Raw genomic sequence first — 15,056 nt, forward strand, 5'->3', positions numbered from 1 at the left:
TTTTCAAGGCAGGAAGCGCAGGGTGTGATCTTACTGGTGTCATTATGCTGTCATGTGAAATATATTGCATTCTCAAACCGAATATTGAAACAAAAGCTCCATTCCAGCCAGAAGTATTTTTCTGAACCCACTACACCATACCTTTCGCACTGTAAACTTTCGCCGTGTTAAAGCTAGACGATTGTTTACATCCTCCTAGCCATGCCTAACACGTCAACACATGGGGTTGGCGATTCATTTCACAAGACAACATTCTACTGAGACCGTTAAGGGGCTTCCTGGCGCTTCCTGCCTTGAAAAGGCATGTTTATCATAGTTTTTAGCAGAGGCCCATAGACCTCCATTATAAAGGAGGTGTGCGCACAGAGGAAAAAGGAGCTAGCTTACTACTGCACAGATCGGTTAAATGTTGGTGTGTACGGATCGGTTTCATTGAGGACAAAGCGACATTTGAGATAAACTTGCTATGACAGCGGCGTTCCCCTTTAACCATCAACATGAAATGAAACAAGGAATAAATGTAGTGTGTGATAAGTTTAAGACCTGTGAGAACAGAATCAAACAGAGCATAGAGCAGAGCAGCACAGCTGAGCAGAATAGAACAGGGCAGAACAGAGCAGAGCATAGGAGAACAGAGTAGAAAGAGAGGACAGGGGAACAGAAGAACAGAGTTGAGCCGTGTAGAGCAATGCTGAGCAAAGAGCAGGCAGAGTAGAACAGCAGTGTAGAGCAGCAGAATACAGCACAGCACTAAACAGGAAAGCAGAGAAAAGTAGTGTAGCACACAACAGTGTAGAGCAGAGCAGATAGTCAGTGTAGAGTTCATTCTCTCAAGGACTGACAGAATGGTCCACGACCTACACTGGTGTTGACAAGACAGTTGAGCAGACTTCTGAGAAGCTACTCTGAGAAGATAAAAAGTTACAGTATGTGCAAGTTCTAGATGTTTGTGATGTTCTAGACAGGGATGTTCTAAGTTCAAGTTCCTCCAAGAAGTTCAGAGTTAAAAAGTTACATTATGAGCAAGTAAAAAAGTGATGTTTTAGACAGGAATGTTTTAAGTTCTCAGGTTCCAAGAAGTTCCACTGCTTACAGAGTTTAAATCCCTCCTTAAAGTCCACTGCCTACACTGATGTTGACAGTTGACTAAGAGTTCCAAGACATTCTGAATTAAAAAGTTATGGTACAGTATGAGCAAGTGAAAAAAATCTTCAGGGCTGCCAAGTAATTTTTAAACCATCATTTTTAAACCATGACGATTGTACTAGAATGTGCTCAGGGAGATCTTCGTCCAAGCCTACTTTGTCTCTACATGACTCTAAACCATTGCCTCCACCTATGATCCACTGGGGTTTGTCCTGAAGGATCTGTTTGCCAACTAGTGCAAAGGGGGCCAGAAACCCCAGTGGATCATAGATGGAGGTGACGGTTGAGAGAGACCCCTCTCCTTGTCAGTGGATTTGCTTAAGAATTGGAATTCAACCGCTTTGACGCACCACTGAACTGGATTACACAAATGCGTTTCTTCATGGCTAAATTTTCGCAATGGGAAAACAATCCACAACTAGAAAGTACATTTCCTGGAGAAAATGTGAGGTGGGCTCGCTGCTGCAGCTGTATGTAACAGCTACTGCTAGAACTACTATGGACCAGGCAATCTCCATGCACCCACCTGCGAAGACCGTGCGTCTCTAGCCCACTCAGCGGCTGAGTTGTGGGGTCTGTTGCGTGGACAGTGGCATGGTGGTGAGACTCCGCCCCCTCAGGTCAGAGCTGGTCGAGGACTGTGTAGCCCTCTCCGGACCACCTACCCGCCCGCACCGGTGAAGACCATGTGTCTCTAGCCCACTCAGGGGCTGAGTTGTGGGGCCGTGGCGTGGATAGTGGCATGGGGGTGAGACTCCGCCCCCTCAGGTCAGAGCCAGTCAGGGACAGTGTAGCCCTCTCCGGGCCACCTACCTGACTCAACCGGTGAAGACCGTGTGTCTCTAGCCCACTCAGGGGCTGAGTTGTGGGGCCCGTGGCGTGGATAGTGGCGTGCTGGTTAGGCCCCGCCCCCTTGGGTCACAGCTAGTCGGGGACAGTACAGTGATCTCTGGGCAATTTCAATGCATCCACCAATGAAGACTGTGTCTCTAGCCCACTCAATAGTTGAGTTGTGGGGCCCGTGGCGTGGATAGTGGCGTGGTGATGAGACTCCACCCCCTCAGGTCAGAGCCAGTCGGGGACAGTGTACCCCTCTCCGGGCAACCTACCTGACTCCACCATGAAGACCTCCGGGTAGTCTCCTTGCACCCACTGGTGAAGACTGTGTGTCTCTAGCTCAATCAGGGGCTGAGTTGTGGGGTCTGTGGCGTGGTGGCGAGACCACCACGCCACCACGAAGAGAAAGAAAGAAAGAAAGAAAGAAAGAAAGAAAGAAAGAAAGAAAGAAAGAAAGAAAGAAAGAAAGAAAGGATGGAAGGAAGGATGGAAGGAAGGATGGAAGGAAGGATGGAAGGAAGGAAGCAAGGATGGAAGGATGGATGGAAGGAAGGAAGGAAGGAGGGAAGGATGGATGGATGGATGGATGAAAGAAAGCAAGTAAGAAAGATGGATGGATGGATGGATGGATGGATGGATGGATGGATGGATGGATGGATGGATGGATGGATGGATGGATGGAAGAAAGAAAGAAAGATGGATGGATGGATGAAAGAAAGAAAGATGGAAGAAAGAAAGAAAGAAAGAAAGAAAGAAAGAAAGATGGATGGATGGAAGGAAGGAAGGATGGAAGGAAGGAAGCAAGGATGGAAGGAAGGATGGATGGAAGGAAGGAAGGAAGGAGGGAAGGATGGATGGATGAAAGAAAGCAAGTAAGAAAGATGGATGGATGGATGGATGAAAGAAAGAAAGAAAGAAAGAAAGAAAGAAAGAAAGAAAGAAAGAAAGAAAGAAGGATGGATGGATGGATGGATGGATGGATGAAAGAAAGAAAGAAAGAAAGAAAGAAAGAAAGAAAGAAAGAAAGAAAGAAAAGAAAGAAAGAAAGAAGGATGGATGGATGGATGAAAGAATGAAAGAAAGAAAGAAGGATGGAAGAAAGAAAGAAAGAAGGATGGATGGATGGATGGATGGATGGATGGATGAAAGAAAGAAAGAAAGAAAGAAAGAAAGAAAGAAAGAAAGAAAGAAAGAAAGAAAGAAGGATGGATGGATGGAAGAAAGAAAGAAAGAAAGAAAGAAAGAAAGAAAGAAAGAAAGAAAGAAAGAAAGAAAGAAAGAAAGAAAGAGAAAGAAGGAAGGAAAGAAGGACGGATGGAAGGAAGGAAGGATGAAGGAAGGAAGGAAGGAAAGAAAGGAAGGAAGGAAGGAAGGATGGAAGGAAGGAAGGAAGGAAGGAAGGAAGGAAGGAAGGAAGGAAGGAAGGAAGGAAGGAAGGAAGGAAGGAAGGAAGGAAAGACGGATGGAAGGAAGGAAGGAAGGAAGGATGGAAGGATGGATGGAAGGAAGGAAGGAAGGAAGGAAGGAAGGAAGGAAGGAAGGAAGGAAGGAAGGAAGGAAGGAAGGAAAGAAGGAAGGATGGAAGGAAGGAAGGATGGATGGATGGAAGGAAGGAAGGAAGGAATGAAGGAAGGAAAGGAAGAAAGGAAGGATGGATGGAAGGAAAGAAGGATGGAAGGAAGGAAGGAAGGAAGGAAGGAAGGAAGGAAGGAAGGAAGGAAGGAAGGGAAGGAAGGAAGGAAGGATGGAAGGAAGGAAGGAAGGAAGGAAGGAAGGAAGGAAGGAAGGAAGGAAGGAAGGAAGGAAGGAAGGAATGAATGAATATGAATGCTACCACAATAGTCATAAAAGGGTGCCTGTACAGAGAGCCTGCACGTGTCCCCAAATTCAAATCCCAACTGACACTGTGAGCATCCTCTCATTCACTTCAATGGAAAGGCATGTCCGATTCAGACAGCTCTCTCTCAAAAAGTATAAAGGTCACAGCCTAGATATTGACACCGTAGGAATCCTGAGAAAATGCTGAACATTTTAGGATATGATATGTCCGTGTAGCTTAAATGCTGTAGGCATGGCGACGAGTTAGAAAAAGGGTAAAAATGCAAAATTAGCAGCTCAAAAGCTAGAGTGCATTGCCATACGTTTCAATGAGGAGCGCAGTTGCCGAACAAATCGTCATACAGCGAAAACTATAAGTCACACTGCTTAGATACTTACATTGTACGAATCAACACAGTTGTGTGAATGTTTTGATGTATAATATGTGTGTGAGCTTTCAAAACTGTAGGAGTGCCAGCAGTTTACAAAATGTGTGAATATTTTCAAAGCAACTGCTGCCACCACTGTAAAAACATAAAGTTTCTGAACATTCCAAAAGCAGTTTCAAGCAGTTTCAATGGGACAAAAAATAGTTTTAAAAGTTAAATTTCTAAAAAACTATAAAAAATATCAAAAATCTGAATGGATCCCTTCAAGAGCTGAACGTCATGAACATTTTAAAGTTTGAATGAGGTTCTAGCACTAAGTATGAAGAACTAGTTAAGGTTCAAAAAAGCGGGGAGAATAATAATAAGAAAGAAAGAAAGAAAGAAAGAAAGAAAGAAAGAGAGAAAGAAAGAAAGAAAGAAAGAAAGAAAGAAAGAAAGAAAGAAAGAAAGAAAGAAAGAAAGAAAGAAAGAAAGAAAAGAAAGAAAGAAAGAAATAGTGGGAATATCACAAGTTGGGCTAGCTTCTGCAAGCTAGCCCACCTAATTACATGTGCACGCTCGATGTGAAGTTCTCCTAGGGCCATGTCTAGATATCTGGTTTGGGCACATTTTTCAGCTGATATTGCAGCAATTTCTTCCTTGTCGTTAAATATGAACTTGTGCAGCCAAAGGTTTCTTGTTCTGCACAAGGCTCTTGAATTATACCTGTTAATCCATCATTGACATAAAATCTTCTCTGGATGATCAGAAGGCCTAATTCCTAATCTATTGGTGCTGGAATATTGTCTGCCAATTGTTCCAGATGAGGCAATTTGAGTTGTTTCTGAAGTTGAACTGTGTGACGTGGCTGCTGGAATGAACTCTCATGTTAAAAGTAATGGAAGTTGTATCCTCATACTTGTAGATTTGTTTCTGACAGGGTATGACTGTTGACCTTGTAGACATTGCAGATAGCCGCAAACTGACATTCTCTTTGTTTGTGTTGTGCCACTTCACCTAGTACAAAAGTCATATTGCTCTGTGTCTAAGAGTGTGTAGACAAGGACTTCTTGATATGGATGTTTTATGGATGAGACCCAGACTGATACGATTGAGGATGTTTGTGTGCTTTGTAACCTCCCAGGTAGGGCAACAAGGTGGAGCACAGCCAACAATGTCTGGACGAGTAGCTGTTCCGCACCTTAGCACATTTATTTAAACAGAAACTTAAGACACAGAAAAATGACATCAGCAGTCTGCAACAAGAGGTTTGGTTATGTAGCTCGCTCACGCCCCCACACACGCCCTCTACTCACTGAGTCCTAAGACTGCCATCTGTCTCCCAGACTGGGTTTTTCAGGAGAGTGGAGGCTCGTTAGCCAATTTGCTCCAGCCGGTGTGCTCCCAGTCCAGGCTTGATTGCAGTATGTGCTGCAGCTGGGGCGTAAGGTTGCCAGGGCAATGATGAAACCCTGTTGATCACCTGTCCACGCTGTTCTTGGTGCTGAATCCATCCGGTCCACTCGGCTGGGGCTCCTCTGTCCGCTCTACAGTACCTGCCGGATGCTGTCCATGGAGCTGAAGGCAGGTTATACGCATGACGAGTCTGGGTGAGTTAGTTCCTACATAACACGCCCCTGTGGCAGCCTTGCGCCGGACGGCTCCGAGGAGGATGCCACAGCTTAGACCTTCTTGTATATACCCTGTTAGATGCTGGTAGTTGCTGTTGCAGATATTTATTCAGTGTCTGTTTCTCTCTTCAAGTGGTCTTCTCCTTTCGGAGGTGTTGACTTTTGATGTTCCTTGAACTTCAAGTGACATTCAAACATGTTGGGTATTTCCTCTGACTCCTTTCACATGTGCTCGTTATCACACCTTCTTGGGTGATGACCAGTCTTCAAACATCCAAAGAAAAGCTTATCTGCTTGCATCAACTTGACACGATCTTTAACTGTCTTTTCACTGCACCCTCTGATCCAAGCAAGGGCATGTCCTGTTCTTTTGCAGAAGACACATGTGCTCCGTGTTGTGTTTGTGGACAGGGTCTTTGTTTGAAAGGTTTGACTTCATGGATGATTTGGCTTCTCACTTTCCACGCTTTTGAGCACTTGTACTGAGTATGGGATCACAAGCCATTTCTGCTTCCTTCGGAAGTCAACAAGCTCTTTGAATGGTGGGTACCCAACATCTGTTTATCTAACTTCTGTCACTTTGCGGTTTCATCTGGATGCCAACCAACCTGGCAATTTAAGTGGAATTATTTTACTCTCATTGCAGTGATTGAGAAGGTCCAGTGTCTTAATGTGGAATACTGAGGCTTCGCAGCTCTTGAGGAAAAAAGGAGGACAAAAGCACACACCAACTGCGCTGTGGCTGGGGCGGAGGTAAAGGCTTTTAAACTTTGGACCTATTTCTTCTTTGTACAAGAGAATATTATTATTTGAAGAAGTCTACTTTTTCGGGTACAAAAATACAGAATTTGAATACAGTTCAAGTTCATTCTATGTTATTATCCGCATGGCTGTTTTTTGCATGACTCCTGCTGTTCTCATTTACAAATTGATATTAACTATAGTATGTACAGATAACTATAGATACCCTTAATTGCTATAGCTCAAACTCTTAAATCACCCGATTGTTATAATGTGAGGTGAACAGAGTTTGCAGTGTACAGTAGGTTCCTGTAGATTTTTCAAAAGCCCTGTGTCTGCCCATTACACTAGAATGCAGCTCCAGATTTCCAGTGCCAAAATGGAGCTCCTGCTGTATCACAAGGCTTCTGGGTTCGAGAGTTGTTTTCGTAGAGGTAATGTAATTGCTAGGCGCAGATGGAGGTCTTTTTTTGGTGAAAATACATTAGTGTAATCCAGGCCTCAGATACACACAAAGAGATAGCCTACATATTCTTCCCTTGATGTTAATAAAGTTTGGTTACTTTCTCCAAACTATGTTGATACAACCATAATGAGAGTTATGAGAATAAAGTATGGTCGTTCATGTGTATTATCATTGTATTTTAACCAATGTAACCATATTATAAGTAACTGATTATGTTGCTGCTAAGCCAACCCAGTGTTGTGTGATATCTATCTGAAGCTAAAATTATGAATCAGTTGATTAAACGTGAAAATGTAATGAAATATCACGTTGAAACATAATAGGGAAATTTGATGGTTTCAGACTCTAAGAAGGTTAGAATGCTAGAATAGAATGCTAGAACGCTAGAACCCCCCCCCCCCCACACACACACACACACACACACACAAAGGAAATGGGGACCCCAGGTACAGGACACCCCTCACCCTGTGATTGACCAGTCACCCCCATTCCTCAGCCAGGGTCACATCTCTAATCCCGAAGGTGGGCTCAAAGCACCACTCTCTCTTGCCTTTGAACCATTGCTTGAAACTTGTGCTGATCTGATCAAGACGGCCTCTCTCCCCTGCCCGGTAGGGCCACGTGTGCATGTGCATGTGTGTTCTTATGTTGTCTTAGTCTGTATTGCTTGTTACTGTGTTCTGTATATTGACCTGCCAAAGGGACTGCAGATGTAAATTAGCTTCAAGCTAGAATCTGGTACAGTGCATCATGTTGCTACAGTATATATGTTGTAACTGTACACTGTCCCTTTTAACAATTAAAATGAATGAATGAATGAATGAATGAATGAAAATAAAAATAATTTCTTACCTCAAAAATTGAATGAATTTTTGAATAAATGAATTGAATGAAGGAAAATGACAATGACATGCATCACCCTCAACTTATTGGCATGATCCATCCAATACATTTATTGGTTTCTCAATGTATAATGCCACCAACATTGTGATATTTGTATCTCCTATCATTGTTAGTGAGCCTATCACATTCTGTTCACCTTAGACTCTCAGATCCTATCTTTAATATTACTTTGTTCCATCATATACAGTATATCACATTTATTGTCCTTTGCTTTTGATGTGTATTTGATGTGGTTGTTGTGTAGCTATTCACATATTGTATTCATGCAGTAGTGGTTATATGCTTAGTTTATTTTCTAGTTTTTAAAACTCTAAAACGTTTTTTGTTTCTGCTTTTTTGTGCTTGAACGACATGGTCGATGTCACAGAGGACAACAATACACTCCCTTCAGAATGACACCGATTTAAAATTATTATAAAGGTTATCACTTTTACCTGTGTTAACAGGATGGTGCCCCGAGGTAATTTAACAGTTAGATACACATTTTCAGATATTGATAACCCTTTTATAACTAATGATTGAGTTCAATACTCTACTGTACCTCTTCTGATGTCCAAACTCCCATTATATGCTACACCATTCTGTTTTGAGTTCACTTCTTCCTTGCTTTCCAATTATTTTATTTTAGAGAGCTCCATATTGTTCCTATTTGGTGGTTTCGGGGGAGTGCATACCTTGCTCCCGCTTAATTCATTCAACCTTTATTGAAACTTGAAAGGACACTGAGGTGCATGCACCTCATTTACAGCGTCACAGAGTGAACAATGCACACATCAAATAAACATCACATCACACATCAAATAAAACAATTTTAACTCGAATCACCAAAGACAGAGATCATGTTTTTAAACTCTGTGATTGAAGGGAGAACCTACATTAATTTGCACCCTGGTCATATTCTTGTCAGAGGCCGAAGCAGACAGTCAAAAGTAGACACGAATAGTGTTGTTATTTGCCCTGAGAATATCTGCCACCATTCATTCTCTATGGTAGCCAGTGTTCTAACTATTATGCTGCCTGCCTTGCCCTGAAAAATGCTACCGTTTTTATGGCTGAGTTGGTTAGGACCCAAAGTGCATGACACAGGAGGCAAAGGAAAAATATGTATCCCCGGAGGGCGTTTAATGAGGCAGCAAACAAGTCCATAATCCAATAGTCAAGGTCAAGGTTCAGAAAATGGGTCAGGCGATCAGTAAACACAGTCCAATAATCTGTAATCCAAAAATCGAGGTATATATCTAGAAGGGGTTCAGGGAATCCAGAGGTAATTTATAGCAGGCAAGCAAGGCACTGGGTCTGGAGAAAAACAGAAAGACAAAAACGGAATAAGTAGAGAGACTGGGGATGGTTGTAACATGTGATAGTTGTAACACTTTATATTCCTCCAATCGGGAATAAACTATGAATCACCTGATTCACTCCGCACATGGTCAGTTTAGTCCTTAATCCTCATGTGAGGAAGTAGTACTCTGTGACAGACAGTCAAGTATACAAAGAAAAAATGAATTTTTGAGGTAAGAAATTATTTATTTTACTTAATTTATTTTTGTGACAGCATTGCCTGCTTTGCAGTTCAATTGATCAAACTTAAATTATGTTTATTTTCTGTCTATGTAGATACATTACATGCAAGTTGTTAATGCTAATGTTTTAGTGGTTAGCTGTAAGATAAGCTAGTTCATGGCTACAAGGGTTGGGGATAGTTGTAACAACAAGATGCTAATAGTATTTAAGTGTTTTCTTTAAATTTCAGTATGGCTACACTGTAACTGACAGTGTCTAATGGGCACACACATACACAGACACAAACACACACTCACTAATGTTCAATTGTTGAACATTGTTAAGACAAACACACACACACACACGAGTGCAAGACAAATAAGCACCAACACACACAAACAGATTTCAAATGTCTGTCACTACAACAGTAACTAACATATTTGGCTCAAACATACACACATACACACACCAATTATGTTAAAAAAGTAATTTAAGTGTTGAATAAAAAGCTTTTTATATCTTTATATCTTCTAAGTTTTTGTCATGATCCTTATTTGGTAATGTTACATTTCTCCCCATGCTATGTTACAACTATCCCGGGTTTGGGGAGAATTGTGACATTTCATTTTTTGTGTGTGAGCATTTTCTGTTTGTGATACAGAGACAACAGCTACAGCATTAAATAGCAGACACATATAACTTGCTTGTATCACATTTTGAACTCACTGGCTTAAAAGGGCTCCAAGATACAGACAGAAATGTCAAAAAGGTTATAACGAGGTATCCCCTACCCTAAACACGATCAACACAAGGGAGAAGCACTATACAAACAGCAATCAGTAGGCTAAACTAGTAGCCGATTTGCCACAGGAATACTTAGCTACCTACCTTACCATATCTTTGGAATGTCTCCTCACTGCTCTGAATTCATCAAAACTGTCAAAATAAGTTGATTGCTGTTATGGATAATATGCAAAACATTTTTGTAAAACCTTTTTAAATAAAAATAACACTAAACGTATCAAGTCCATCATAAGTGATTCAAAGTACATGCTTTTGCATCGACTGTCTTCTTCTACCGGTGATTCGGCGCTCTCCGCTTTGTTTAGCCCATGTTGGGGATGATGCATTACATCTTAAATGGTGTTGAGAGACTCGCGTTGAGGTATCTGATTAGCGGGAGAACATTTACGCCGAGTTATTAACTATGGGAATTTTTAAACTTTAAAACATGTAAATAAAACATGTAAATAATGTAATGTAATGCATCATCCCCAACATGGGCGGCAGCAGTGAGTAGGCTAAACAAAGCGGAGAGCGCCGAATCGCCGGTAGAAGAAGACAGTCGATGCGCTGTGGATATTAGACATTTAAGTGTACAAATTTGACTTTTATTTGAAAGGTGGGGGACTACAAACTGTAGCGACCTCGGAGAAAAGACTTTCATCTTTCCAACGATGTGTTTACTTTGGTGAGTAACGAAACGGTTTTGTCTGTAGACTCGGACGAGCGGGCCGAGGATGCGCATTCATAGGTAAATTGCATTGAGAGTAACAGGGCGTTATCTGTAGGATATCGCCCTGGACCAGGTCTAGGGTGACCTGAGAACCTAAACCCTGGGTGGATAATTGTCTTGGTGCAGTTAAAACACGTTAAAAAACGATTGTAATTACTAAAATGTTTTTATCAAGACAACTAAGCCCTGGCGTCTGGTGGGTCCTAGAACCGGGTAAGTCAAGACCAGTGAAGCACTCGCGCAGCGCACACAATTTTTTGGGGGATGCGCTTTCAAAGCATGCCCTGATGGGAGGTTTCACAGCACCAGAGGGCGCTGAGCAGTTGCATTTTTATATGGCTGCGGGTCTCGTTTTGGAATCACGCACCAGTCAACGTTAATAACTAGGGCTGGGTATCGATTTGGGGGGACAACAGCAATGAAGGCGTAGGCTACTGCTGACAGACTCCAGAGCATGAGACCCAGAGGGATTTCCAAAGCTCAATGTCTCCGTCTAGTGGGGCAAACAAGTCCAGGCACCTGTATGATCTAAAGTTCAATAGGTAGCCTATAATAGATTTTGAAATACCGACATAGCTAGCGCTACTCAACACCTCAAGCTCTGCTCTCTGTGGATGTATAGTACATGGTTTCCCGAGTTAACTTGACTATACTTTTATTGAGACACCAAGCATAGTTTTTGTGGAAAAATTTAAATATACTTGGCAATGGAGAAATTAATTGAAAAAGCGCCCCTTGGGTGGTGAATTCTGGTACTACGGGGAGACACACAGACGGGGAGACACACAGACGGGCACACAAACCCCTTCGGCTACCGCTGGGGTGGGGGGCAATTAAATATTGCAGAGACTCGTGAGAGACGTCAGCTTAGTAACGTTAGCTTGTATAGTTGATCAACAACAGTTGGTCAACGATTGTTGTTTTAAATGTGCTATACAAATTAAGTTTGACTTGACTTGAACAAATAAGTCAGAGAATATTCATTCCGAAACAGAAACATAAGAATATAAACAATAGACTAATGAACATGGCTACGACCCTTATAGGCCTATTCATTTTCAACTTCTTATACACCAGATTAAGTTTTACAATAGCCTACATCAAATTATAGAACCAATAATGCATCATAACATTTGTACAACTCCTTCTGAGTGTGTAAAATGGTCCCAGTGAATGGTGTGAGGCAGATGACGTGAGGTGACAGGTATCAGAGGCAGGGTTTCTGACCTCCAGGTATATCTGCTTTACAAGCTGCTCAAGGCGCCAGAGTTCATCAATCATTTACTACATTGGTCATGTTACATACACCACTGTCCTTAAGCACAGTCATTTTGTATAACAAACACACTCACAAGCACAACACACACACACACACACACACACACACACACACAGAGAAGTGGATGTTGTAAAAAGATCCTCATTATATTGAATCATCTTGATGAGGTACTCACATGAATGATATTATGGCTAAAACGGGTTCATTTATCACAGGGTGAAATTCATGGTGTTTAAAATGAGTCCTATACCATTTCTGTTCAGTTCCTGGCACAAATATGAAGAAAATATGTGGCAGCTGTGAAAGGGAATATATCCTCTACAGACATGAGATGGAAAAAAAGAAGTTCCTGACCTGAACGAAGATTTACAGTTCCTCTTTATGGGCCATGGGGCTGCTGCTCAATAAATCCTTTATCATTGTGCTTTTATTAGAGGATTTGATCTCAGCACACAGATGGGGAAGAGTGCTAAAAATCATTCTGACTTACTGTAACTAAGTCTCTATGCCATGCATGCAGATAGGCGCTTAAATAGTATCATACAGCTAATCACTAGATATCTATCATAGTAATGGTGGATGTGGTTCAGTTGAGTTCCCTCAAATGATGAGTGGGCTAGTCTTGCTTTAACTAGTTATATTGTAGTATTAACTACAATAATCATGTTCTCCAACTACAATAATCATGCCCCCCCCCCCCCATTGCTAATGTCTTCAGATCAGAGAACTGGCAGATTTGTTAACTCTTTAGGAGGCAAATCAAAAAGGAGGCAGGATAGGAAGCATCCTCTCACTCATCTGATGTTGATGCTGCTTATTGTAGAGGAATGTCCTCCCCTAGCGTGGAGATCAATCTCATATTGACTGTTCCCCATCAAACTAAATGCTTGGCCTCATTGATTGCGAAGAGGAGTTGTGAGAGAGGAACTGACTTCTGAGGAGGATGTGCACAGCTGATCTGTTGGAAGGAAGTGCACGTGGCTGTCCGTCATACTCCTTCACCCACTGGTGTGCTGCTGTCAGGGTGCCAACACTAAACCCTTCCACCCTGCTCCACACAGCACATATAACATTGCATACTACTGTAGCCCACAATACCAACTCTGTCCATACTGTCCCTCAGTGCATACGCTCATCAACATTTTAATACAACGTGTATTGATCCCGTTTCTAAATCAAACATTACATCAGCACTTCAGATTTGGCACATCATCATTTGAGGTTTTTTTTTTTTTTGCGATTGAAGAATATACCAGGTTCATTTCCCTGCTGTTACACACATTGTCTGTGTTCAGCATTAGACCTCTTGGTTTCCTCTTCACATAAAAGCTGCCATCTTATCTGCAGATGTTTCTTCCTCACCATATGGATTCATTCACAGTGGTTTTGACTAGAGGAAGAAGGCGGGGGGGGGGGGGGCTCCCAGCAGAAGAGACCCATCTGTCGGGGACCTATGCAGAGCAGACGCTGTTCTGGAGACCATCTCTCTGGAGGACAGTCTGGAGGATCAAGCAGTGGAGAGACAGAACAGTAGGGAGGGATAAGCTCCGTCGCTGTGAAATCCAAGCCGATTAAAGGGATAGGACCAAGCCACAAGGGCTGCTTCAGTAGATGGGAGAGTATAGGTCTACTTTCTGCCCACTCTCAGACGAGAGAGTCTGTCTCACCTGTCTCTTGCCTCCAGGGTGTGTAATCATGCTGTATGTTGCTAACCGGAGGTTTGTGTGTCTGCTGCTCTGGGCTCCCCCGACTGACACACTGTTATGGAGCCTCCCTGCCCTGCTAAACAGCCACCCCGCCCCCACCCTCCCAGGAGACAAGACTGAGGGCAGCTGTCAATGTGAGTACCCCCCCCCCCCCCCCCACACACACACACACACACACACACATACAGACACATACACACCACACGTCACTGGACTGTACAAGGGGGACACCCCTCCCTCACATGCTCACAAATGCAAACAGGCATGCATGCACACACGCGCACACACACACACACACTTGGACATCCCAATCATAGTCCCTGGTGACAGTGTGGGAGCCCAGAGGAGGCGGGGCGTGGCAGCGGGAGGTAAGTAATGAGAATTGATACAGAGACCCCAGGGTAGGTCTACTCTCCACTGTGAGGGGAGATGGCTGCCTGCAGATAGCCTGAGGTAATTAACACGCTCTGGGCTAATAAGACGTTAACTAAACATCTGTTGGAACAAAAACAGCTGACTGCCAAATGCACAGGTATATATTGTCAAGTAAAATTATAAAACGGTAAGATTTTTAATCTGAATTCTCACATTTAAAGTAAATATGAAATATAATGAAAAAATGAAACTAAGCACCCACCGAATAGATATTTTTAAACCATTTTATTTGTGAAAAACTACAAGCAAAATTCATAAATAGACATTTCTATTTGAAGCGAAAATGATAAGATAGCCTATAAGAGCAAAGTCGTGCACATGCCAGGACACGTGTATAATTGCAACATTGTACAGTATGTTCGCTAGACAAAGAACAGTGATCGTCTGAACGCCCCACACATTTCCACACCAGGAACATCATGTGACCATCTCACAAGGGGACCAATGACACACCAGCAAGTAGTTAGAAACGGAAACAGAAAGCAAACAAGTTTAAACAAATAAGGGGTTAATATACTGACCCTATACATACTTTTACAGAGCATTAACTTTATTAAAAGCATTGTGCAAGACATTGTATTAGGAGAAAAACTGAAAAGCGTGTATAATACATTTAAATTGGAATTCACAAGATTAAGATTATACAGTCAGTAAATAAGCATTCTATATTTGGGTCTCAGACAAAGGAAGCTAAGGAATGTAACCAT

Source organism: Borostomias antarcticus (assembly GCF_949987555.1).
Source record: "Borostomias antarcticus genome assembly, chromosome: 7".
Lineage (NCBI taxonomy): Eukaryota > Metazoa > Chordata > Actinopteri > Stomiiformes > Stomiidae > Borostomias > Borostomias antarcticus.